This window comes from Strix uralensis, chromosome 5 (assembly GCF_047716275.1).
Source record: "Strix uralensis isolate ZFMK-TIS-50842 chromosome 5, bStrUra1, whole genome shotgun sequence".
NCBI lineage: Eukaryota > Metazoa > Chordata > Aves > Strigiformes > Strigidae > Strix > Strix uralensis.
Window position 1 is genome coordinate 81,033,420 of NC_133976.1, and position 27,317 is coordinate 81,060,736.

At 45.6% G+C, this 27,317-nt stretch overlaps 1 long non-coding RNA gene across 1 annotated transcript in view; it reads left to right on the forward strand.

The window, feature by feature from the left end:
* Positions 1-1,695: 1,695 nt before the first annotated feature.
* Positions 1,696-27,317, forward strand: part of LOC141944780 (uncharacterized) — a 196,901-nt gene continuing 171,279 nt past the window's right edge. Inside the window, exon 1 of the long non-coding RNA XR_012629322.1 lies at positions 1,696-1,797. This is a non-coding gene — a long non-coding RNA (uncharacterized LOC141944780). The remainder of the gene's footprint in view (positions 1,798-27,317) is intronic.

The window sequence follows — 27,317 nt, forward strand, 5'->3', positions numbered from 1 at the left end:
TGAACAAATTAAACAGGAGATTGTTCATGCAGTAGTCCTTGGGCTGTTTGGGCAGGATGAGATGCTAAAACTGCTCTACACCACAGCCGGGGAGAATGGCCCTACACGGAGTCTCTGGTAGAGAGCACCAGGGCAGACTTGGGGTCAACTCCTGGGGGTTTTAGTGTCGGGGATATAGAGAACCCAAGGCCTGCTATACTCCAACTGGAAAAGGGATATTGGCAGCATATGAAGGGGTTCAACCTGCTTCAGAAGTGGTTGGTATGGAAGCATAGCTCCTCCTGGAACCCTGACTGCCAGTGCTGGGATGGGTGTTCAAAGGGAGTGTCCCTTCTACACACCATGCCACTGATGCCACGTGGAGTAAGTGCCACAGTGAGCACACGGCAGGCTCGAATAGGAAACCCCAGTCATCCAGGAATTATGGAATTAATCACGGACTGGCCAGAAGGCAAAGATTTTGGAATATCGCCAGAGGAGGAGGTGATGTGTGCTGAAGAAGACCTATTGTATAATAAACTGTCAGAAAATGGGAAGTGATCTGCCTTGCTCACTGGTGGGTCCTGTTGCACTGTAGGAAGTCATCGGAGTTGGAAGGCTGCTGCATGGAGTCCTATACGCAGAGTTGCAGAAGCTGCTGAAGAAGAAGGTGGATCGAGCCAGTTTGCAGAGGTGAAAGCCATCCAGCTGGCTTTGGATATCTCTGAGCGAGAAAGGTGGCCAGTGCTCTACCTTTAAACTGACTCATGGATGGTGGCAAATGCCCTGTGGGGGTGGTTACAGCAATGGAAGCAAAGCAACTGGCAATGCAGAGGCAAACCCATCTGGGCTGCCCCATTGTGGCAAGATATTGCTGATTGGGTAGAGAACCTGATTGTGAAAGTACGTCACGCAGATGCCCACATACCCAAGAGCTGGGCCACTGAAGAACATAAAACCAACCATCAGGTGGATCAAGATACTAAGATTAACATGGCTCAGGTGGATCTGGACTGGCACCATAAGGGTGAATTTTTTATAGCTCACTGGGCCTCACTCCTCAGGCTGTCAAGAGATGCAACATATATATTGGCTCGGGATCGAGGGGTGGACTTGACCATGGACACTATTGCACTGGTTATCCATGAATGTGAAACATGCTGCAATCAAGCAAGCCAAGTGGTTAAAGCCTCTGTGGTATGGAGGACAATGGCTAAAATATAGATATGGGAGGCCTGACAGATCGACCATTTCACACTCCCACAAACCTGCCAAGGCAAGCACCATGTGCTTAAATTGATGGAAGCAACCACCAGATGGCTGGAGGCATATCCCATGCCCCATGCCACCTCCCAGAACGCTATCCTGGGCCTTGAAAAGCAAGTCTTACGGTGACATGTCACCCCAGAAAGAATTGAGTCAGATAACGGGACTCATTTCTGAAATAATCTCATAGACACCTGGGCCAAAGAGCACGGCATTGAGTAGGTATATCACATCCCCTGTCATGCACCAGCCTCTGGGAAAATCGAGTGGTACAATGGCCTGCTAAAAAGTACACTGAGAGCAATGGGGGGTGGGACTTTTCAAACATTGGGGCACGCATTTAATAAAAGCCACCTGGTTAGACAAAGCTAGAGGATCTGCCAATCGAGCTGGCCCTGCCCAGGGTCACCTTCTACGTACTGTAGATGGGGATAAAGCATTTGTAGCATGCATTAAGAATATGCTGGGGGAAACAGTCTGGGTTATTCCTGCCTCCAGTAAAGGTAAACCCATGCGTGGGATTACTTTTGCTCAAGGACCTGGGTGCACTTGGTGGGTAATGCAGAAGGATGGGGAAGTCTGATGTGTGCTTCAAGGGGATTTGATTTTGGTGAAAATAGCCAATGTATGATGTTAAATGCTAAGTAACCCTGTCATTGCATATCATTATCGATATGCTTGATTATATTAATGGCATCATATTAAGAATCACCCAGGTTAATGAAAAATTAACTTTGATAAAGTCAGGACTAAATTCAGCAATTGGTTCCCAGCAACTTCCTTGAGATTGACATCTTCAGCCTACAGACCGTGAGCATGGACTGTGTCATATACATCAGCTACAAGCTCCAAATGTAACAGAGACAACATGCCGATGCAATTGTGCATTACTTGTTTGTATTTTCTATCATTATAATTATTATTATTAGCCAATTTCAATAATTATTTGTTTTTATCTCAAACTACACGTCTCCTTACCTATATCCCTCCAATTCTCTCCGCCATTCCGTGGGGTGTGGGAGGGTGAGCAAGCGGCTGGGTGGTGTTTGGCTGCCAGCCGGTAAACCACCACAGTGGCCCATGCTGGAAATGGCCAATGGGAGAGGCTGGGGGCTGATAAATGCCCTGGGACTCCTTGTCAGTCCGTCCATGCCACCAAGGGCACAGAGGGGGCTCCTCTCTCCTACATCTGCATGTCACCTGAGCATGAGAACTTGAGGACTGGGGGGATTTCACTGAACTGGTCCACAGCATTGCCTTGGCAGAGTGACAGTGAAAATGTATTGTCAGTGTGCAGCAGAGCCCAGAGAAACCCACAGCCCTGGGCAGCTGCTGCCACGTGGACACAAGCTCTGCTGCCCAGGAGGGTCTCATAGTGCAGGGGTTTGCAGATGGCAGCGTAGTGGTCGTAGGACATGACGGTGAGGAGATAAAACTCTGCTGTAGCACAGAAAACAAACAAAAAAACCCCTGTGCAGCACATCCTGAGTGAGAAGTCTCGACTGACTCAGCTGAGTCGATCCCAGTGCGAGGGGTAAAAGCCCCATGCAAGGCCCCCGTGTTCCCATCCAAGCCCCCGTGTCCCTACAGAGCCCCCATGTCCCTATTGAGCCCCCACTCCCAACAGAGCCTCCATGTCCCTATATGTCACCCCACGTCCCTGTATAAGCCCTCAGGCAAGCCCCTACATCCCTGCATGAGCCCCTATTCCCCATTCAACCCCCAGCCCTATAGGAACCCCAGATCCCTGTAGAACCCCACCCCAAACCCCCATAAACCCCCCAAACCCTCATGTAACCCCCCAGCCCCCCAAACCCCCACCTCCCCAGCCCCATATGAACCCTGAACCCCCCAAACCCCCCAACCGCCTTCCAAACTTCCCAAACCCCCATCCCCATATGAACCCCGAACCCCCACGTAACCTCCCCAACCCCCCATCCCCCCAAAACCCCCATCCCCATATGAACCCCAAACACCCATGTAACCCCCCAACCCCCCCTGCAAACCCCCAAACCCCTGTAAAACACCCCCAAACCCCGCCAGCCTCATATGAACCACAAACCCCCTTCCAAGCCCCCCACCCACTAAAATCCCCCTCCCCATCCCTATGTGAACCCCAAGCCTCCTTGCAACCCCCACAATTCCCGATAACTCCCCCTAAACCCTCCAAATCCCCCACCAGCCCATCCCATCCCCATATGAACCCCAAACCTCCTTCCAATCCCTATAAAACACACACACCCCCTCAACCCTCCCCCTTCCCATACCCATATGAACCTCCAACCCCATAAACACCCCCAAAACCCTTCCAACCCCCCCAACCCCTTCCAACACCCCCAACCCCCCCTTCCCATCCCCATATGAACCCCAACGATTGAACACACCGATTACGCCCTTTTCAATGGTGACGCTGGGGGAGGGGCGGTGGGGCGCACGGCGAAGGTCACAGTGACAATGGGGGGGGTCTTCGGTATCGTTGCCCCCTAATTTAGGGGGTGTTGATGAAGGGGGGGGCGGCGGGGGGGAACGTGACACCCCCCTTGCTTTGCCAAGGTCTCGCAGGCTCGGCTGATCTCCTCCAACGCCTCCCATTTGGGGGTGCGGGAGGTCTCGTACCGGTAAATTTTGGACGGGGGGGAGGGCGAGGTAGCAAGGTGGGGGGTCAGCGGTGGGGATGGAGAAGTTTTGGGGATCCCCGTTTTGTGTCTCCCCGTTTTTTGTCCTTCTAAAGCGGCCGCTAAAAATTTCAAAACTCCGGCGGTTTTGGGTTCATCCTGTTTGCCGAAGGGATAAAGCTGGGGGGGGAGGTCGGGGAAATCCTGACCTGGGGGACCCCCAAAAGGCGGCGCCTTGGGGCGAGCGAGGCGGGGGAGGCTGGGAAGGAGCGGAGGGACCGGAGGAGGAGGTTGGAGGGGAGGGGGGGCAAAATGGTGACCCCGCCCTCGCCCTCCTCTTGCCGATGGATTCGTCCAACATTTTCATAATATTGGCCAAACCGTCCGATAAATTTTCGCAAATTCGGGGGGGGTTCCTGGAATTGATCGTGCAAGGGGGGAGCCCCGAAATCGAAAAGGGGATGGGTGACCCCCGGCGATGGGGGGGGGGGGGGCGGAGAGGAGGAGGCCGGGACAGGGGAGGGGCCGGGGGGGGGGGGAGGCGCTCTCTGGATAGACGACCCCCGAAAAAACTGGGGGGCTGGGGGAAGGGGGGTGGGACAAGTTCCTGAAGTATCCGAGGGGGAGGAGTGGCTGGGGAGGGGTCCCCAGCCAAAAATCGGCGGGGGGGGCGGTGTTCGTGGTGAACTTCCTCCTCCTCCTCTTCCTCCTTCTCGGAGTAAGAACAGCGGAAAGGGGGGGGGGGGACGGACGGGACGGGACCCCCCTCAAATGGAGTCTGTCCCCTCCCGTCATGCTGATGGTGTTGGGGTCCAGGTAGGATCCCTGGGACCCCCCCCCAAAGGGGGATTGTCCCCCTCCTTGGGCGTGTCCCCCCCCCAAAAAAGGATGTCATCCAAGGGGTGTGTGTCCCCTGCTGCGTCCTTCAGCCAGGGGAGGGGGTGGCGGGGCTCCTGGGTGGGCGGGGGGGGGGGGGGGGGGGGAGCAGCAGGGGAGGTTGGGTGGGCCGTGGGGAGCGGTAACCCCCCGATCACCCCCCCCGGCCCCGAGGGCTCCGGAGGTTGGTAGCAGTCAGGAACCTGTGAGGAAATGGGGGGACGGGACAACCCGAGTGAGACCCTCGGGGAGGGCCCCCCATCGATCACCCCCCCTCGGCTACCCTGACTCTGGGCACTGGGATGTCCCCCCGCCCCACCCATCCCCCCCATCCTGTCCCCCATGTCCCCTCCGTCCCCAGTGTCCGCATCCCTGTCCCCCCCGACCCCCTCATGCCCCTGTCCCCATCCCTGTCCCCATGTCCCTCCCTGTCCCCCTGTCCCGATCCCTGTCCCCCCCCTTCCCCCCCATCCTGCCTGTCCTCACCTCGTCTCCATGTCCCTGTGTCCCCCCATCCCTGTCCCCCTACATTCCCCCCTCCTTTCCCGTCCCCCCCTTCCCTCTCCCCCTGTTCCTATCCCTGTCCGTTGCCCCCCCTGTCCCCCCCCCTTCTCTGCGGGGCCGTCCTTCCCCGGGGCAGGGTGCTGGCTGAAAGTGGACACGGCGGGGGGGGGGGGGACACACCAAGTTCCACTGGTCCTGTTGGGAGGGGGGACAGGGGACAGGGCCCCAGGGGGACAACATGGATTGGAGGGGAGTGGGAGGTGCAGGGGGACAGGGATGCAGGGGGGGCTGTGTCATGGGGGGGGTCATAGGGGGGTTGGGGATGGGGTGGCACAGAGATCGGGGGACAGGGACAAGTGGGGACATGGGGACACATAGTGGGACAGGGACACGTGGGGACAGGGACACAAGGAGATGGAAACACAGCGAGGAACAGGGACATGGGGGGGTGGCAGGGACGTATGGGGTGAATGGGGATGCAGGGATACAAGGGGACAGGGATGTGGAGGACATGGGGACATAAGGACACAAGGTGCCCTTCAGAAACCCTGGCCCAAGCCCAACCTGCACCCAAACATTGGCGATGATCATCGCCATGCGGAGCAGCCAGGAACAGGGAAAAAAAAATCCCCTGGCTGTTTTTTTTTTTTTAATTTTTTTTTCTAAATAGCCAAAAAACCTTGACTCAACGTATAACCTGCAACAAAAAATCAAAACATAAAACAATCATACACAGTCAGACACATTCTAAACACACCGCTGGCTCAGCTACCACACAAACCCACCCGCACTCTCAGCTCATCCCTGCTGCCTCCTGACTGCCACAACAGGCCATCACCCCATGTCTGTGGTGCTCCCCAGAACACCCTTCCCAGGGGTCTCAAACATCACCCTGCCTGCGAAAACCCTGGCCTGAGGCTGACCAGCACCCAAACACTGGCCATGAACATCACCTCAGAGCAGCCAGGACCAGGTGAAAATAAACTCAGTTAGGGAGAAAAAAAATCCCCCAGTTTGAGGGTTTTTTAATTCTTTTGAAAAGAAACATTAACTATCTCTATATTCAATACAACCTGAAATAAAAGAAAGCCACCCATACAAGGATAGACACATTCCAAAACTAACACTCATTCAGCACCCACTCAACCCACCCCTCATTCAAAACATATCCATTTCACCACCCACCTGCCAGAGTGGCAGATCACCCCAATTCTATAACCGTGCCTGGAACTGCATCACTGTGCACCTCAAAACATCACCACCGCTCCACGCGATTCCACAGCATCAGCCTTCGTAACTGGAAGCAGAGGAATATGTTTCCCTCTGTGCACCACTCCTGCTCCTTCTTTGCTTCCATTTGTACGCTCTGGCAAATCTCACAGAAGGATTTGCTCCCAGGATCCAAATGGCCCTCTGGCACCTGCAAAAGACAAAAGAAGGGACTCTAGAGCCTGCTTGCCAAGAGCTACTGGCTATCTCCAACACCAGCCTATACAACCTCCACCCAAACAGGACATGCTCATCAGCAGATTATCATCCCATGCTTGGACTATTCCAACCTCAACCAGAATTTCTACACAAACAGACAGAATCACAGAATTGTCTAGGTTGGAAAAGACCTTGAAGATCATCTAGTCCAACCATTAACCTAACATTGACAGTTGTCAAATACACCATATCCCTCAGTGCTGTGTCAACCCGACTCTTAAATACCTCCAGGGATGGGGACTCCACCACCTCCCTGGGCAGCCTATTCCAACACCTAACAACCCCTTCTGTAAAGAAATGCTTCCTAATATCCAGTCTAAACCTTCCCTGGAGCAACTTGAGGCCATTCCCTCTTGTCCTATCACTTATTACTTGGTTAAAGACAGAATCAGAATCATCAGAGATGCAACAGATGGCTACTGCAATTGGAGTAGGATGTGAGTATGCCTGAGGCTGCTCAAGCACGAAGGCCAAGACAAACATCAACACATCAGATAACTAAGGAACATGTATGAACACACACTAGACATACTGCACAACTCTACCCACTCATCCCAGAGCTGCTTTGCCAGGGCACGAATCGCACAAGACATTCACTCCCTCTATCTGCATGAGGCTGACTCCCCACAGACTAACCCTCCATTATGCCAGTGTTTGGACACACAGGCTCTCCACCCCCACCAGATTTTTGTCCTGCTACTTAGCTTTCATGGTTCCACAGATCATGGTCCACGCTCAATGGCCATCCTCAATAGTGGCCATATCACCAAAATGCAAGGGTCCCTTAATCACCTCATGCCACTCTGTTACCTGCACCAAACAAAACACAAAGCTGTTCAATACACATTTCATCCATGAGAGAGCAGCCCTGTACAGTTCCACTCACCTGCTCCGCTCCAGCTCCAAAAATAACACCTCACAGCCACAGTCCTCCATGGCACTTGAAAATCCAGAGCAGTAATGACTGATCTGCCCCTCAAAGTGACCAACTGCTCCGAGGCCTGTTCTGCTGCTCCTCAGACCTTGATGCCTCAACCATTTCTAGGGGCTTGCCACAAGATGCCTGCAAAAACAATACGAAAACTACTGCTGACTTACTGGCTTACCTCATGCTACCTCACAAGTCAGTTGTGATCTGCTTAACTCCCACTCACATGCACAGAGACCCAAAAGTCACCTTAACCCTCTACTCTGGCTCTGCAAGGCCGGACAATACAGGCACAAACTTAGAGCCGCTCAATGCACATGCAAATATAATGCCATACAATGCAACACGCTTAGATCACAGACAAAACAAACCACAATACAACACCAAGCACCAATCACTGCGTTGCCAGACAACACCAAGCGCCACAAAGCAAGGCGGTTTCAGATTGTAGTCAAAACCTATACCAAGTGCTGCAATGCAATACAAAACCAGAACAATGGATGTGTGAGAAGCCAGGCTTTAAGACCAGAGCCCCTAAGGGCACAGGGATGAAATGCTAAAGGGGATCTCTATGGACACAGAACTTTCAAGAGAAGAGTTGCCAGTCCAGCCCAAATCATGTCCACAAAGGCAACCCTCCAGAAACATCTGTGATGCAAGACACGCTTTAAGCTCCAATCACAAGACAAGCACTCGACAGGTGCTGTGCTGAAGCATCGAGGTGTTAGCAACCCTACAGACACCTACCAAGGTGCATGCCAAGTGCAGAGAGCCCACAGGGCAGAACAGAGACCTGTGGAAGGCACCATATATAAGACAGAACACAGGCAACATAAATGACACTAGGACACAGACACAGGACACAACATTCAAATCCTGTGGGACAGACCCCATGCTCACTATCTGCCCCCAGACTTAATGAAGCCTAAACAGGCCTCCCCACAACCCTGACATTATATCCCCTCTGCTGGCCACACCCCACCCACTGCTTTTGCCCCTTGACTTACCTTTCAGGGAGCAGGGTCCAGAATCCATCCTCATCAGGAGCACATCATCTAACCAGGATGCTCCTACATTCAGCAGGTTCCTCTTCATCACCTACGAGACGGAGCGCTGCCAGTCACCAACACACCAGCCCATATTGACCTCACAGTCACATTATTTGTGGTGTCTGTATGCAGTGTCAGTCTGTGTCAGGGTTGGAGCTGCCCTGCCCAGGGGTGTAACAATACTAAAGACAAGGGTGGCATAGCTTTGTGGTTGTGCAGTAATATGTTGATCTGCTCAGATGCTGTCGATGCACCAAACCCCTTTCCCGCTCTCATTCGGGGGCTCATCTTCTCAGCTCCACACACTACAGAAGTCAGCAGATTCGATGCTGTATTTTGCATTTTTTAAAAAAATAGAATAGGCAAAACCAATTCATAGCAACAGAGATTTCGGCAGTGTAAGATTCATATGAAACAAACATTAGAAGCAGAGAAACTGGAAAGCAAAAGCGCTATGGCTCTTTACACCTCTGCATCTCTTGTAGTGTGCTGCTGGCAAGAGAAAGGAAGACACTGACAGACCCCTTCCTCGTTTTTGAGGCCTGGGATGAGTGGGAGATGGCCATTCAACCCTGGCTGTTGAGTTTTTGTTTGCTAATAAGCACAAAATGACCTCTTCCTGGCTGAACAATATTATTACAGATGCTGAAACCTACACAGTCCGTTCTTTAAAGTGTGCTAAATTATTTTTAACAGTAACGACCACCATGGAAATATATACTCAGATAAAAGTGAGACTGCATATAAAAGGAAGTCCTGTGTTTATGAAAAGAACAGATAAAACTCAAGCTGAGAAAAAATAAAGTTTCCTTTCTACAATATAGATCAAAAATACCATACATTCCTTTTAGAAAATAATCTACTGATTTTTCATTATTAAAAAGTAATGATTGATTCAGATTTTACATTGCTGCGTGACTGTGAAATATAATCAGATGTTTTCCACTACGATCTAACACCATGACTACCTACACAGCAGAAGAGAATAAGCAAAAATACTCATCTCGTGGTTGTCAACTATTATTTTACTGTACTTTATGACGTGTATGTATGACTGTGTTCTCCAAGGGCTTTTTTATGGTTTGTTCTAAAATGGAAGTATGTGAAAGAACGAGGCTCTTCACACGAAAACTCTTGGCTGAAACACAAGATGCTCGGGACTGAACACGAAGCCGTCCACGCCTGCCTCTTGCACAGCACCGCACCCTCCCCGCACAGAGCCAGCGAGGAGCAGCAGCCCCAGCACTGATGAATCCTGCCCACTCGATGTGCGGCAGCTCATGCTTCTGCCAGGAAAGCCTGTGCTATTTCTGTCTCTTATCTCGTGACATTTTAGCACAAAATCGCAAGGAGGCTCGGCAGCGAGGCCCAGAAGAGCCCATCACCATGGGCCTCAGCATCCTCAAGGGACAAGCACCTCACAGCAGGCTGGTACCCATTCCCCTGCCTCCCCTCCAGCCACTGCTCCCCTTGCTGGACATCCCTCCTCCCTCACATGACAAGTGCAGATCTCTATTTTTGGGGTGCGAGAGGAGGCTGCATACGTGCACACCTATCATCCCTCGAGCAGGCATGCTCCGTCGCAGGGGGTTGCTGCGGGCACACATCCAGAGACGCAGCAAGACCAGCCACTGCACCGTGACAGCATACACCCATGCCTAGCACATGGTGACAGTACTGCACAATTTACTGAACTGGATGTGGATTCTAGAAGAAAGCAGAAAAGAACAGGCTTTTCTGTCAAAAACTAGTATGTTCAGGGAGATAGATATGTTATACATACACATACATACATGTATTTTGTGTGTGTGTGTCTTATTTACAGATAAATGTTAACAGAAGTCAGTCAAAACACAACCAATCAAACCAAAATCCTCCTTCTACTTCCTTCTACTTTACTGCATTAAAATAATTAAAAATTCATAAATTATTACTATTGCTGGACATAAAAACATATTGATTTGCTTATAGGGATGGCAATATAGCAAACCTGATAGAAGCTGCAATAAAATGATTTCAGAACACATAAAAAGGAGGCCAATAGAAAGGCAGCCTGCTAAAAGCTGTTTCAAAATGAAATTATAAATTAAAAAGTAAATTAATGAGATTATGTCCTTTTATAGCAATTCACAGAGGAGTTTTTGATTGGAATTAGCCTGAAATTAATCCACAAATAAATCCACGTTCAATAATAATTGCTGAACTGATCATACCATAGTGCCTGTATTTGGCTGACTTCTTGGCTGTTACTGTAAATCAGCCTAAACCTAATCCTAATCCTAATCCTAATCCTAGCCCTAAACCTAAACCTAAACCTAACCCTAACTTCAACACTAACCCTAACCATAATCCCTAACCCTAAACCTAACCCTAGCCATAACCAACCCTAACCCTAGCCCTAAACCTAACCCTAATTCTAATCCCTAACCCTAATGCTAATCCTAAACCTAACCATGACTCTAACCCCAATTAAAGAACATGTCTTGGGTGTGCATCTGCTGGCAGGAGGAACAGTTGAAACTTTAAATGGTCATTTCTGCTTTGGGATTTCACAAGCAGGATTTGCTATTTGATCTATAACCCTCCTGTGAGGATTCCTGAAGTGGGATCCTGTTGTGCTGCCCATGCCTGAATGGTTTGCCTTTATCTGGCAACAAAAGCGATATAATTTCCAAGTCTTGCCCCAGGGGTACAAACACAGCCCCTCGTTTTGCCACCAAATGATAGCAGCTGATGTGGCACTATGGCCTGGTACCGCGGCTGTTTACCATTTTATTGATGATTTACTGAATATGTCAGAATCACAACAAGAAATCAAAGTGGCTGTTGCATTGCTAAAAGTGCATTTACAGGACTGAGGCTGGGCAATTAATCCAAAGAAAATACAGGGCCCTAGTAAATTCTGGAGAATAGTTTGGTATGGAGAGATTAGAGAAATACCAAACTAGGTACAGCAAAGAGTCCAGCAATTTCCTGTGCCAATCACAGTAAAACACTTACAGACTTTTTTGTGTCTTTTGGAGTATTGGAGAACTTTTACCCCACATCTGGCGGAATTAATGCACCCTCTGAAGAGATTAAGTAAGAAGTTTTTTTGGCAGTGGACCAAGCAACAACAGGAAGCCTTTGATGACTGCGAAAAGTTTTTGACTGAGCATGTGCAATTATACACTCCTAGGCAGGGATGCCCCTTTGAATTAGAAGACACAATTCTAGATGATACAGTCTGGTGGGGATTGTGGCAATTGACTGGGCTGAACCATCAGAAGGAACCTGTAGGATTTTGGTCCAAGGTATTACAAGGCTTGGCCATACATTATACCCTAATGGAGAAGTAAGTTTTAGCTGTCGTCTGGGCACTACAAGAAACTGAAAGAATCGCAGGCCAAGATAATGTCACTGTACATACACCCGTACTTATTCATGGCTGGGTTACTGACGATTCTGTGAGGGCCCATGTTGGGATAACTCAGGAAATGGAAACACTATTTACAGCAATGATTTCTAACAGGAAAACCACATGTAACCGCTCCACACGCCACTCTTATAGGAACTGTGTCATCTAATCACATACCCACAGTAGGGGGAAACTCTCCCCCTTGGAGATATCCCTACATCTCCTGTGGAGGATGCTCTCCCTTATGACGACTTAATAGAAGAGCACAAGAAAGACGCCTGGTTTACTGATGGAAGTGCAACATATGCAGAAACTGGACAAAGACAGTGGAGAGCAGTTGCGTATGCTGCATTACCAGGAATTATATTATGGCAAACAAGTCTACAGGCATATAGTCAGTGGGCTGAATTGATTGCAGCATCTCTTGCTATCCTGGAAAGGAACGCACACTATTTATACACTGACAGTTGGATTGTATACAAAAGTCTCACAAATGTGGTTACCACGCTGGGCCCAAGAAGACTGGCATATACAAAGATACCCTATGTAGGGGGAGCAGATATATGGCAGCAAATATGGCCATATGTGCAAAGGCATCCTTTAAAAGTAAGGCATGTCTCAACTCATCAAAACAATGATTCCGTTGAGTCACAAAATGTTAGAGAAGTAGATAATATGACCTCTACTGAAGCACATGCCCAGGCTATAAGCACACATATACCTTGTGGACGTCGATTAGCTCACACTGTGCACGCGTGGGGAATTGTTCAAAATCAAACTCCTTTGTCACTATATATTTCTAAAACATGTGCACATAATTGTACTACTTGTACACAGCTACACTTAAGGGCATTATATAGGCCATGGGGAAGGATAAAGGGCAGTCAATGGGCCTTGAATACCTGGCAGATTGATTATATGGGCCCACTTTCCTTGTTGAGGGTGTGGTGATATGTGTTCACAGCTCTTTGTTAAACCCTATCAAGTGTGCTAATCAACATAACACAATTGAAGCATTAGAACAACTCATCAATCAATATGGACCTCCTCACCAAATACAAAGTGACCAAGGAACACATTAATGTCCAAGATTGGGCCCAGGACTAAAGATAGTTTAGATATTCCACATTGCTTACCATCCTCAAGCTAATGGCTTGGTTGAAAGAATAAATGGGATACTGAAAGAACAATTAAAAAAGCTAACCAGTACTAAAACTTTACAACATTAGGGTCCACATCTTACTCAGCCAGTTTCTTTGTTAAACAGCCAAGCTATTCATAATCAAACACCTTATGGTCGTATTACAACACCTCCAGTAGAAAGAATGGTGAGAACTGAAATTCTGCCAGATGGTATCTCTCTCAAACTAGTAACTACAGGGGAAATGGAATTGTTTACACCAGTGAACGGCATGGTGGGACCACAACCTATTAGCCTTGATGTGAAGATCCATATAATAACCCCTGAGAATGCTGTATGGTTTTGTACCCCAACTGCCCCTCTTATTTTACATCATTTGTTAATAACAGATTCTTGAGTTCTTGTGTTTCAGGTCTCTTTGATGAACACCTGTGCCTTATCTAAAGGGGATAGCATTGGAACACTGACATTGCTGTTGTAACCCCAATACCGAATTGAAGTTCAATCTGAAGAATTGCAAGCCATAGCTCTCCAATCTGTGTGGACAATCACTCCACATCAGGTTACCAAACCCAGGGTGATATTAGCTGAAAGACCTGGAGCAACGGCATATGTATTACTGGAAGGAAATGACACTCCTGTTTTCCTCCATTAACACAGGTTGGCTTGTCGTGCTTTATTGTCTTACACTGCAAGCACACACCCTGGACACATTTCCATGAAACCAGCATGTACATGCCTAGATTTGGTTGGCCTCTAGTGTAACTGACTTATCTGGGTTTTATATTAAAGAAACATTAACAGCTGCAAATCTTTTGACAGTTAATGTTTCTCATTGCTGTTTTTTCTGAGTAGCTAATGGATGTACGTCAATGAACATCACCAAATTGATTGACAGTGGACCATTTCCTCCTTCCACAATACAAACACTGCCTCAATTTTGAAGGCATGTGTTGCTTCAATATCACTGATGGATCAGCCAGTGTAGAGGATGACATTCAACATTCCCAGGACTTAATGCATCAAGCGAAACGATCTACTGATGGTGCCTGGCTGACTGAGTTGTTTAACTCTCTGACAGGATGAATGGGATGCCAAATACAATAGCCTTATTGTAGAGATATGTTTCAGGGGTTTTTTTCTCTCTTCTTTTCCTTTCTTTATTTTATGGGTGTTTACGTCTCTGTACATTGCTCTGTGCTACTCCCCACAAACTCAAATGAACACCTCCAGCTTCACCAGCCCCAGCGGTAGTTGTTGCTTGAGCGAGGGGGGTGGAACGTAGGAATACAACGGAAGATTGGTGAGGAGGATTGTAAACACGCTCAAGTAACTTGCAGCTGGGGTGCTGAAAAACACATATATCACACTAATAGTTGTTTAGTTCTGTGTGCTTGATGAGTAGAATATCTGCACTTAGATAACATAGGCCTGTGAGAGACTCAGAGGCACCTTATCGAACATCCTTGAGGTTCCTGCCCTGATGTGGGAAAGATCAAAGCACAGTGGAAAAGTACGCCTGTGAAAATCCCTGATATATACAGGTGAAAGCAGCAGGTTTGAGACCTTTTCTTTATTCTCCTTTTCCTGGTTCGCAGGGACCGTGCTCCGCAATGCCTGCGTCCCACTTGTGTGACTCTGCCTGGGTGTTGCTGTGGAGATCCTTTGGGTCATGAAGTAAAGGGAACAAATTTGGGTTTTGGCTTTTACCCATGGTTTTGTGGTTGTTCCTGCATCATGCCTGTGCTGGCTCACACAGTGCATTTAGATGTTGTGGCTCAGTCTGGTGCGAGTGCTTGTTCAAGGGCTAAGCAAGCACAGAGCCCCAGTTTGGCTTTTGCTCTGAATGGGCTGCAAAGGGATGGTGAAGGCCAGCAATACCATTCCCTCCTGGCACCTTCTCTGTAGTGTGCACACTTAGTATGTTTACACGGTGTTCCTGTGTCTGGCACAAGTGCTTGTTCAGGGGCTAAGCAATCACAGACCCCAGTTTTGCTAGGGCTGTGAATGGGCTGCAAAGGGATGGTGAAGGCAAGCAATAACATTCTGTCCTGGCACCTTCTGTGTGGCATCCCTAATCCTAGCCCTAACCCTTACCCTTACCCTAAGCCTAACCCTAACTGCCTTAAGTCTAACCATAACACTAACCCTAACCTTAGTGGTCCTAACCCTAACCCTAAACCTAACACTAGGGCCAGTAACAACATTCCCTCCTGGCACCTTCCATGTGGCGTTCCCAGTTGGTGCATTTAGATGTTGTTTCCGGGTCTGGCGAGAGTTTATGTTACATGATAGAACAAGCCTCAGTTTTGGGTGGGCTTTGAACAGGCTGATAATTTTCCATCCACTAATACCCCCAAATCCTTCTCCGCAGGGCTGCTCTCAATCCACTCATGACCCAGCTTGTATTTGTGTTTGGGATTGCCCCAGCCCATGTGCAGGACCTTGCACTTGGCCTTGAATTTGCACAGACCCACCACTCCAGCCTGTCCAGGTCGCTCTGGATGGCACATCCCTTCCCTCCAGCATGTCGACCGCACCACACAGCTTGGTGTCATCGGCAAACTTGCTGAGGCTTCACTCAATCCCACTGTCCATGTCTCCAACAAAGATGTTAAACACTACTGGTCCAACACGGACCCCTGAAGAACACCACTCGTCACTGCTCTCCACTTGGGACAGTGTCAAATGCTTTGCAAGAGTCCAGGTAGGTGACATCAGTTGCTCTTTCCTTATCCACCAGCGCTGTAACCCTGTCATAAAAGGCCACCAAATTTGTCAGGCATGATTTGCCCTTAGTGAAGCCATGTTGGCTGTCACCAATCACCTCTTTACTTTCCATGTGTCCTAGCATGTTTTCCAAGAGGATCTGCTCCATGATCTTGCCAGGCACAGAGGTGAGACTGACTGGACTATAGTTCCTTGGGTCTTCCTTTTTTTCCATTTTTAAAAAAGGGAATTATGTTTCCCTTTTTCTAGTCAGCAGGAACTTCACTTCTTGAACTTCAGGAATTTCAACAGATAGAAGTATAAAGTCCTATAGCTGAAGTGGAATTACTCAAACAACAGTATGGCCTGGACACCAACTCACTAGAAGGCAACTTTACAGGAAAGAATCTGGACATTAGTCAGAAATGTTGCTTTCCAGCAAATAAGGTCGTCCACATATATGAGAGATGACTTGAGCGGGACATGACAACATATCCACTGCCAGTGGCCAATTCCAACTTACTTTCCCACCCACCAAACTATATCTCACCCTTTTTGGCTAAAAGCATACTACAAGAATACTATAACACTACAGCTCAAGTTGCAAAGTTCCCCTTTAGGGAAAACGGCATTACACACAATTCTGCTTGGAGCCAATGCAGGCCATAGTACACATCTTCAAGGATCACAGTAAGATATGTCTTCACAAGCAGGCTGTTTTATAGCACAGCACAACTCATCAGAAGTCTTCAGTAGCTCAGAATGTGGACAAGCAAAGGAAAGAGAGAATAGCTGATGTGATGGTATGAGTGGGGAAGGGGCAGTTCTATGCTATGTTATACATTTTGTCCTATCTTCTTTATGAAAAGGAGGGGTTGCTACAATTTGCTGAAAGACTTTGATAACAAACTTCTTCCTTCTCATGCTTATTCCCTCCAACATATGATTCAACAAAATGTTTGGAAGCAGAATGTACTACATTGTTCAGCAGTGTGCTGGAAATAGTTCCAGTCATTCCAGCTATGCAGTAAATCAAAAAGTGCTGTTAGCCTTACAAAAATGACACCAAGACCTACAGTTTCTTAGGTAATGTAGGTAGGCATCTGTACTCACCTGTTCTCCTGACCAGCTAATTACATAGGAGTAGAGATATGGAACATCTTGCCTATTCCTGCAGTGATGCATAGCTCAAATGACATAGGATATTTCACAGGCATCTGCATCAGTTTAAGGTCCTGTAGTATGGAGTAGGAAATGTGAACACAAAATCCGATGCTCAAGCAGGTACAAGAGCTTAGTACAAGATACTAGCATTCCCCATAGGTACTGGTTAAAAGAGTTAACTGTTTCAGGCACTGCCTGGTCACTTTGTCCTTTTTCCATTCTTCTTCCTGTCACCTTCTCATCTTGCTCATCTTTTTCCTCCATGCTACCTAAGGGTACATCTACAATGTTGGTGTATGTAAATAATGTCTTAGCTCATGTTAACAAGACATGTTTGGGAGTATGTTACACAGACACTGACCTGGCTACACTCAAGACATCATGGGTGAAGTTTTGAAGCTCTCAAGCAATAGCTGTTGTAGCTATTCTGTTTAGTGCAGCCTTGACTTCCAAAGAAGCTTTGTCCTGCAAACCAATGCCATGGAATTAGGAACTGAAGTAATTCTGTCTTAAAATGTTAATGGAGAGGAATATCCTCTTATTTATGAGAAGACTGTTCCCAAGAGAATTCTGTCACTGTAAAAGACGTGTTTGCCAGTAAAGTGTACAATAGTCTTGCTGAAATATTATTTGCTAGGGAATACATTTGCTTTTGTAACCTATCATCCTCCAGTGCAGTGACTGAAAATGATGAATGATGCTAACTATCTCTTGTACCTCGTGTTATGGTCATATGCACTCATATACCACACAGGTCTGAGAAGCGCAAACAAAAGTAGGGATTTTTTTGTCGGAGAAGTAGTCCATGTGTGCATGTACCTTCAATTTGCAGGAGCAAAGGAATGACTTCAAATCTCTCCTAGCAGTGGTAAAACTTCAGGCGCCATGACAACATTGCATTATTCAAACTTAGACATGCCAGTGATGCCTGGAGTGTGGACTTGTCATCACCATCAACTCACTATATCAAGGGAGAGAGACATCAGCACCAAATTCTTTTCTAATGTTCCGTATCATGGTAACATTGCAATGTATTCCTTTAATGAGTAATTAGACAATTATTCTCCAATTCACCACACTTAGAAGACCTATTCACCAGTTGAGAATTAATTGCAATAGCTGTTTGCAAATGTATTTTGACAATGAAGAACAATGATATTTTTCAGGTTGCTGAAGATTATCTGTGTAGGCAAGACAGATATTTTTGTCACTCCCTGACTTAAAAATTACTAGAAACAGCTGTTCACTTACCAGAATAGCTCTTTAAGTTTAACTTTAAAGCAATCTCATTAACTGGTTTTAATTCTACAGTATTGTTGGCCAGCAGGGAAAAATTCAGGCAAACATTAAACTGTGCTAAAGACAGTAGATGTATAACACTGAATTTGCTTATCTCTGTTCTACTTGCACATCATGCTATGCAAAAATATCTTTATAAGGTCAACTATTTCTATCATCAAAATATTTTTTTAATTTAGCACATCCACTCAGAATTACAGGGCTCACTATCTAGCACAAAGCTGTGAAGGTTCTTCCTGTTCTATCCTATCTCTTCTTCGTCAGGCCAAAAAATCACACTATCTTACTCATAGTCCAGTTGTGCAGGATAAAGTAAGAGTAACTACATTTGTTTTATTAACTAAAAGGATATATGGTTGACTAGCTTAGGTGTAAAAACTTGTCTGTATTGATCAGATACACAACCCTGTGAATTATTATCTATCTGATCATCTCCTCTTCCAGACTCTTAGAGATTATGTTATATATCTGCTGATTTACAGTGGATCTTCCAAAAACATGTTTCTTACAGTATTCATACCAGTTAACAATCAGAACCCTGCTATGATCTTGTTGTCAGTGAACTACATTGGTACTTCAAACTCTTTAAGTGACATGAACACAAGGGGTGGAGGAAGAGCCATGGGATAAGGCATGACATTTGTCTAGACATGTATAAATACGTTTGCAGATTTCTCCTACAAACATGGAGGTGAGTAGGAAGAAGGCAGTGGCTAGAGAATACAGGTCCAGGAAATGGTGGAAGACCTCAGCTGTTTCTTCAATATCAAGGTCCACCACATGATAGAATCGAGATTGTAACTACTGATCTCCCTTGAGTGAAGGAGTTAGGTTTCTAGCCTAAAGAATTTTGAATTTTTGGTGTTACATGAAGAAAAATGGGTTTCAGAAGAAAGTTTAAGGATGTCACTCTTTAGAACATGCCACCTGTGAACTTACAGGCTCAAGACAGATTATTGTGCAGAAAGGTTGTCAATATGACATGAGGATGACTTCTGCATCAGAATCATCCTACAGGCCCACAGGAAAAACTTCTCGTTGAGTTATTCTGTGGTGTGCAGTATGGCAGGAGCTCTAGGCTTATTCAGGTGCATCCATAAAAAAACTAGGGATATTCCATTCCTAAAACAGTGGAGCTCCATCTCCCAGACTATGTAATGGAAGACTGATTCGATTGCCTAACATCTGATGCTGGTGTCAGTCCAATACTGCAAAGTTCTTTCACAGTTTCTGTGTTGTATTTGCCAGCCCTGTGCAGACATCCTGAGTGTCTCAGGTAGAACTATACACTTATCTTGAGGTAACTGATCATGTCCAAAGTTCCTATACTCCTGTGGACATGGAGTTTGTAGCTAACTTGTCCCCTACCTTGGGGAGGGAGTAAGTCAAGCCTGTGAAGCTCAGCTTTTTCATTGTCCCTCTCCTCTTTCAGTAGCTCTGTCAAATCAAAATGTTTTCCGGCAGACTTTTCCAGTTCACTATCACTAACACTTGCTTTAAGCCTGTTTTTTCTTACAGTCTTTTCCTTACCTTACTGCACTTCCTTTTTTTTTTTCCATTTCTCTAGTCTCCATCTCCGTAACACACTTTTTTCTTGATCTTAATAGCAAGTGACACTAAGCATAGCCAATCCTTGTAATGAGATAATCACAGAGAGCAGAGTTCAAAAGAAATGTTTGCTTCATCATTTGTCTGAATTTTTGCACTTTGCAAGTCTTCTCATTCTGTCTTTCTCTAATGCCTCATTTAATGGATTTTCAAATCTCCTAAATACTACAGCTTCAGTAATGTCTCTGTATGTCTCATCTGTCACCTAGCCACTAACACTAATGGGAAAAATTTTCAGCTATCTTACCTGTTTTTTTCCCCCTTGGCTTGCTAAATCCAAGAATACTGTTCACTTTGTCCCATCCCACAATATTTCCCTTCCAGTTTTGTCACACTGCAAGCTCACACTTTATAACATCTATCTCAAGGAGGTGTGGGTGTAGGGACACAAAAATGACTGAATTGCTGGTCTCAAAGAGTTCTGATCAGCAGTGCAAAGTCCAGCTGGAGGGCAGTCAGTTGCTAGAGGTGTACATCAGGGGTTGACACTAAGAACAGTAGAGTTTAACATTTTCAATAATGACTTGGACAATGGGACAGAGTGTACTCTCAGCAATTTTGAAGATGGCACAAAATTGGGAGGACTGGTTGATAAACCCATTGGTTGTGCCACCATTCAGAGGGACCTTGACAGGTTGAAGAAATAGGCAGCGAGAAACTTCATGAAGCTCAATAAAAAGAAATGCAATGACTTGTACCTGGGAAAGAATAACCTCATGTACCAGTACATGCGGGGAAGAACCAGCTGAAAAGCAGCTTTGCAAAGAAAGGGATGTAGAAGTCCTCATGGAAAAGTTGAAGATGAGCCAGCAATGTGCCCTAGCAGCAAAGACCAACACCATCTGGGACTGCACTAAGAAAAGTGTTATCAGAAGATCAAGGAAGTCATTACCCTCTACTCGGCACTGGTGGGATCACATCTGGGATACATGTTCAATTCTGAACTCCCCAGCACATTAACTATGTGGAGTAATTCCATGCTGGAGCAATGCTGGAGCAATTCCAGGAAAGGGCCACTAAAATGATTAAGGGATGGAGCATCTTTCATACAAGGAGAGGCTCAGAGATCTGGGTTTGTTTAGCCTTAAAAAGAGAAGGTTCAGGAAAGATCTAATTCATAGATCTGAATAAAGAAAATGGAGTCAGACTATTCTCAGTTGTGTAACAGGAATAAATTCAATTACAGAAAATTCTGTTTAATTATAAATCCCCTCTTTTTTACTGTAAGGGTACTCAAACACAGGAACAGGTTGCCCAGCTATGTTGTGTAGTCCTCGAATATCTTTGGATATCAAATATCTTTGGAGATACTCAAAACCTGACTGAACAGTGAGCAAGCTGCTCTAGCTGGCAATGATTCAAGAGCAGACTTCAGCCTAGACAATCCCCAGATGTTCCTTCCAACCTCCAGCTACTCTGTGTGATTCCATTAGGGGAATCTTAAAGCCAAAGAATCTTAAATATTCCTTTAATTTCTGAGATTGTCGTGGTTTAACCCCAGCCAGCAACTAAGCACCACATAGCTGCTCACTCACTCCCCCCGCAGCAGGATGTGGGAGAGAATTGGAAGAGTAAAAGCGAGAAAACTCATGGGCTGAGATAAGACAGTTTTATAGGTAAAGCAAAAACCACGTGCACAAGCAAAGCAAAATAAGGAATTCATTCATTACTTCCCATTGGCAGGCAGGTGTTCAGCCATCTCCAGGTAAGCAGGGCTCCATCATGCATAACGGTTACTTGGGAAGACAAATGCCATCACTCCAAATGTCCCCTCTTCCTTCTTTCCCCAGCTTTATATGCTGAGCATGACTTCATATGAAACGGAATATCCCTTTGGTCAGTTGGAGTCAGCTGTCCAGGGTGTGTCCCCTCACAACTTCTTGTGCAGCCTACTCTCTGGTGGGGTGGTGTGGGAAGCAGAAAAGGCCTTGACTCTGTGTAATCACTGCTCAGCAATAATGAAAAACATCCCTGTATTATCAACACTATTTTCAGCACAAATACAAAACATAGCCCCGTACTAGCTACTGTGAAGAAAACTAACTCTATTCCTGCAAAAGCCAGCACAGAGATGTTCACATAAATAAATACTAATTTCTAAATTGACTCTCACACACCCAGGAAAGTGTAAGATATATTTTTCTGTACCCAGTAAGTTGACTTACTCTTTGTATCTGTACTACATTTCAACTTTCTTTTTGGAGATGACTATTATGCTGTCTGCAGTGCATTAAAATGCATTAAATTGTTCTATTAACCTGAACGGGATTATGGTCAATGTCCTACTCACTTAACACTCTTAATAAATTGGAAGAAGGAAATCCTAGTCCTAGTCTCATAGGAATAGTTATATTACCTACTGAAACTCTCAGGAACATATATTCCATTTACTGACTTTAAAGTCAACTAGGAGAGATTTTATGTACAAAATCTTACTTTTGGAAAAATTAATTTTAACAGTAAGATTGTCTTTTCTCTCTCCATTAGTCCTATAAAGAATGCCATAGAGTACTGCAAAATAAAATCTTTATTTACCCTTGAACCTGCAGGACTGCAAGCTATCCTCAATACCTATTTGCACCTATACCTATCTCAGTCCAGGCTACCTCAAGTGATAGGTCCACTCCCAATCACAATGCAGATTTCCTGCTTGCATTCTGTTAAAGAAACTAAACAGAAGGGACAACTAAGGCTGTAATGGTTCCTTCTGAAATGTCTAAGCTTGTGTAAATTAATTGCCTTAAAAGACACAGCATCTCGTACAAATCCCAGTTAACAACCACGAAAGATAAATTAATTCTAAGCAGGAAGATTAAAGATCCTGTGGGCCACCATTAATTCACTAAGCAGCTCACTCTTCTTCACTCTTCTATTTCTCTTCTGCAATTTTTCTCTTTAATTTTGTCAAAATGCCCGAGGAAAATATAAACGCTTGAAAATATTTTCCTACAGAGAACAGAGCTCGGAAGAATTCATCTCATTAGTTCCTGAAGTCATTGTGGAGGAAACCAGGATGAGTTTGAAGGGAAGATTCTGTGGGAATAGATATGAAAATCCTAGCTCAACCATTTTGATCCTTATCCTCCATTTTTTTCAGTCTCTTCAAAAATCTGCTTGATTGGCAATTCATTGTTAACTACTGCTTAATGTCCAAGATGTGTGTGCGCCTTGAAGGGGCCAGGTGGATGACAGATGAATGAGCAGGCTATTCTGGCATCATTTAGAAAGACTCTCAGTATGACTCTTGCAGTTGATTCAGCTGCTCTCATCCATGTGAAGACATTAATATAAGCAGTTCTTACAGCCCCTCCACTCCTTAACCTTGCTTGACTCCAGCCATAACTCTCCTCTCTCTTTCTCACAGTAGATAATTTCTGTCTCCCTGCAGATTTCCCTCAAATGGGATAGCTTTCACTTATTTCACTGACTTCTTTCTCCTAGAATAGGAAGGAAATTTCTAATTGTGTCAATCACTCCAGGGGCTGCAGTCCAAGCAGTGAGGAATCTGCTCTACCAAAAGTAAATAATTATTCTACAGGACACTCTGCAGATGGGCAGAGCACAAGAAGTGTTGTTGTATGGTATGAAAATAGTCTCTCAACATAAAGTACTTTTAGTTGTAGAGGGAAAGCAAACAAGGTATTCACTGAGGATGAGTATTTGGCATGGGCTTCCAGATTTGAAATGCTACCAGCAAGCACTGTACAGTTGGCAGCTTTATGATGATATAATCTGAAAAACTGCAAAGATTCTGATAACTTGTTCAACAGCTGTGTCACAGATCAAATATTTTAACAAAATCTTATTCAAGTCATATTTATCCTATCCCATACAATTCCAAGCCCCAAAGTCTGTTTATGAGATTAGTTCAAGCTCCATAACCATGGTCAATAGGAGCACAGTGAGAGGTATTCATTAGATCTAACCTATTAAGGGACTACAACTCCTCAACATCTACTGAACTTAGTGAAAGATAAATCCTTGCCCTTTGGGATGCTTCTGATGATCTGCATCCCACACAAGGAGAGTATTACAGTCACAAAGTCTGGTTGATACGCAGTCTTACAGTCCCAGAAGACTGGTAGTACTGCTATCAATTTCACTGGACAAAAGATAGACCAGTGAATTGAAATGTTTCCCTGTCTTCCAAGGAACAAGCATATTTTCTTACATAAGACCTTAGTTTTAATTCAGTACCATTCAGTCTTTGGGGTAGTGGTGCTTTTAGGGTATTAAAGCCATATCAACTCTAGCATGCATCTTAGTTGCAAGGAACTATTTAGGGTTCCATTTAGGACTAGGCTATGTTCTATGAAGGTAAGTTGTAAGTAACACTCATAAAAGTCAGATGAAAAGACATGGAAAGACTGGTGTGCTTTGACACAAGCAATTTGCGAAAGGGAGGAAACTCATTTGCACTTCTACAAGAGCAGGCCACAGTTAACCATGGAATGAAGCTCAAAGTTATTTATTATACCTAGCTCTCCAGTGCTCTATTAAGAGCTAGTGCTCATGGCACTTGGAATATTATTCTATGTTGAGTTTGTGTGTGGCAGGGTTTTGGTAGCAGGGGAGTGGGCTACAGAGGTGGCTCCTGTGAAGAGCTTCTAGAAGCTCCCCTGGCTCTAAGTCAGACCCAAGGCCGAGACAATTAGCAATGGTGGCTGCGCGTTTGTGATAACATATTTAAAAAAGGAAACCTGAGAGGAGGAAGAAGAATAAGGGAAATAGCTATGCAAACACTGAGGCCAGTTGAAGAAAGGATGAGGAGGGGGAGTTGTGCTGGAGCAGAGACCCCCTGCAGCCCGTGGTGAGAGGGCAGGCTGTGCCCCTGCATCCGTGGAGGTTAACGGTGGGGCGGATGCCCACCTGCAGCCCGTGGAGGACCCCATGCTGGAGCAGGGGCCTGCACCCAAAGAAGGCTGGGACTGTGAGGGCAGCCCGTACTGGGGCAGGATGGTGCTGGGAGGACTGCAGGACTGCAGCCCAAATGAGGGACCCACACCAGAGCAGTTCGGGAAGAGCTGCAGCCCTGTGGGAAGGACTCAGGTCGGAGAAGTTCATGGTGGACTGCCTCCCATGAGAAGGACCCCACACTGGAGCAGGGAAAGAGTGCAAGACCCCATCCCCTGTCCCCACTGCACTGTTGTGGGGGAGAAGGGAGAGAAATCGGGAGCAAAGCTAAGTCCAGGAAGAAGGGAGGGGTGGGGGAAGGTGTTTTTAAGATGTGGTTGTATTTCTCACTGTCGTTCTCTGATTTGATTGGTAAATTGCTGCTGGTGGTGGTGTTCAAACTAAATTGACGTGGTTTTTTCCCAAATTGAGTCTGTCTTTTGCTCGTGACCATAACTGTTGAGTCATCCCTCCCTGTCCTTGTCTCGATCCCTGAGGCTTTTGTTTTATTTTCTCCTCCCCATCCCTGAGGGGAAAGGAGTGAGCAAGTGGCTGCATGGTGCTCAGTTTCTCTCTGGGCTTAAACCATGACATATTCTTATTGTACAGCACAATTCTTTACAGCTCTATATTGATTTCAAGGTTCTATATTTGTGTTTGTAAGGTACTGTAACTGAACATGTCAGGCAGAACTTTTGTCATTTGAGGTACATAGGAATTCCATTGAAGTCAGAAGCAGGAAGGTGATACTTTAATCACTTTGAGCATTACTCTAATGTCTTTGCAATATAAGTACTCCCTGGATCATATCCTGTGTTTTCAGAGTTCTTCCTTCCTATTTGGGCTGCTTTCACTGTTTGGGCTTTCACTTGATGCTATTCGAGACTTTTAAAAACTAACTGTGATATTTATTAAATATTTTATTGTGCAGCTTCAGGGCATGCTGAAGGGCATTGCTATGATGTTTTATTGCAGTTGTCAATGAATGTGGTAATTTTTTGGATGTGTTTGTCTTTGGAGTGATCACTTTACATTATGTTTCCCTACTTATTTTCCCTTTTCTGGATGCTAAAATAGATCTTTTTGTACTGTAAACAAAACAAAATTTGAATCATAGTTCTGGTTGATTCTGAGTACTCTCTGAGTAGGATGGGGTTTTAGCAGAACAGAAAATCACAAGCACCTTCTGCACAGTTAGATGTGGGGGGTCAATCTTGGCCTGTCCATACTCTTGGCAGGATATAAACCAAGATCCATTCCCGAACCATTTATACATGTTGACATAGGACTGATCCTGACCAAAGAAGCTCTTAATGTCAAGACTGGAAAAGCCTGCTGATGCAGAGGCAGTTCATGGCAAGAGAGGACCTAACTCACAACTATCTGATCGAGAAAAGGTTGTCTTGCTACTAAATCTTTCTTTTAGAGCAACTTATTTTGCATAACTGTGTTTCCATTTCTCCCAATAAAATGGAGCTGCATGGCAAAGTGTGCCAAGGAACTTTTTGGTGAAAGATACCACTTAGAACCATAGCTTGTTATTAGTAGTCACAGGGAGAACATGTTTTTGTTAGGTAGCTTGCGATGTCACACGTTCATATCATGAACTTTACATTTGTAAAACTGAGAATGGAAATTGGCCAAGTAGACAGAGAGTCCATTGCTGTAACTACTACATGTTGTTACTCTTTCCTCAGTGGTCAACTTATGCTAAGTCCACTCTTTATATACTCCTACAGAATATTTAGATACTCTTTGAGAACAGCTTTCTCTTCCCTTCTCTTTTCTCACAGCTTTCTGCTAGCTTTGTACTGCACATCATTTCTCTCCCCTTCTCAGAACAAGGTCTCTGACTTTCCATTTGCTGATGCAAGGTGGACTAATACAGAGGATTGACAGACACCTGAGACTTATGAGATTATTCACGTGTACTGAAATATGCTGCTGAACCATTAAAAACTTTTGTTGCAAACTAGCCTCAGAGAGGAATGAGTTGAAGAGGCCAATAAAATCTTCGCTTTGACTTTTGCTCAGTTAGCATGCTGAAGCCATTAAATCTTACAGTCATGTCACACATGTGGTTTGTGTACCTTCTGAATTGTTTGACTGATGGAAAGACAACTAAAACAGGGTTAAAGATCTTGGATCCCATCTATCTTACTGAATTTAATATTGAATAAGATTTACATTTACCCTGTCACTGATGTTACTTAAGAATCATTCCATTGATATCATTGATGTCAACCACAGGAGGAAAATTTGGCTTCCCCTGGGCTACTCAGACATGGAAGAGAAGCTGACTTGGACCAAATAATAGCAAAAATCAAAGCCCCATGGGTGTTGGCTCAGTTCTTCAGAGCTCAGGGATGCACTGAATGACTGGTATCTTTTTTCAGGCCTG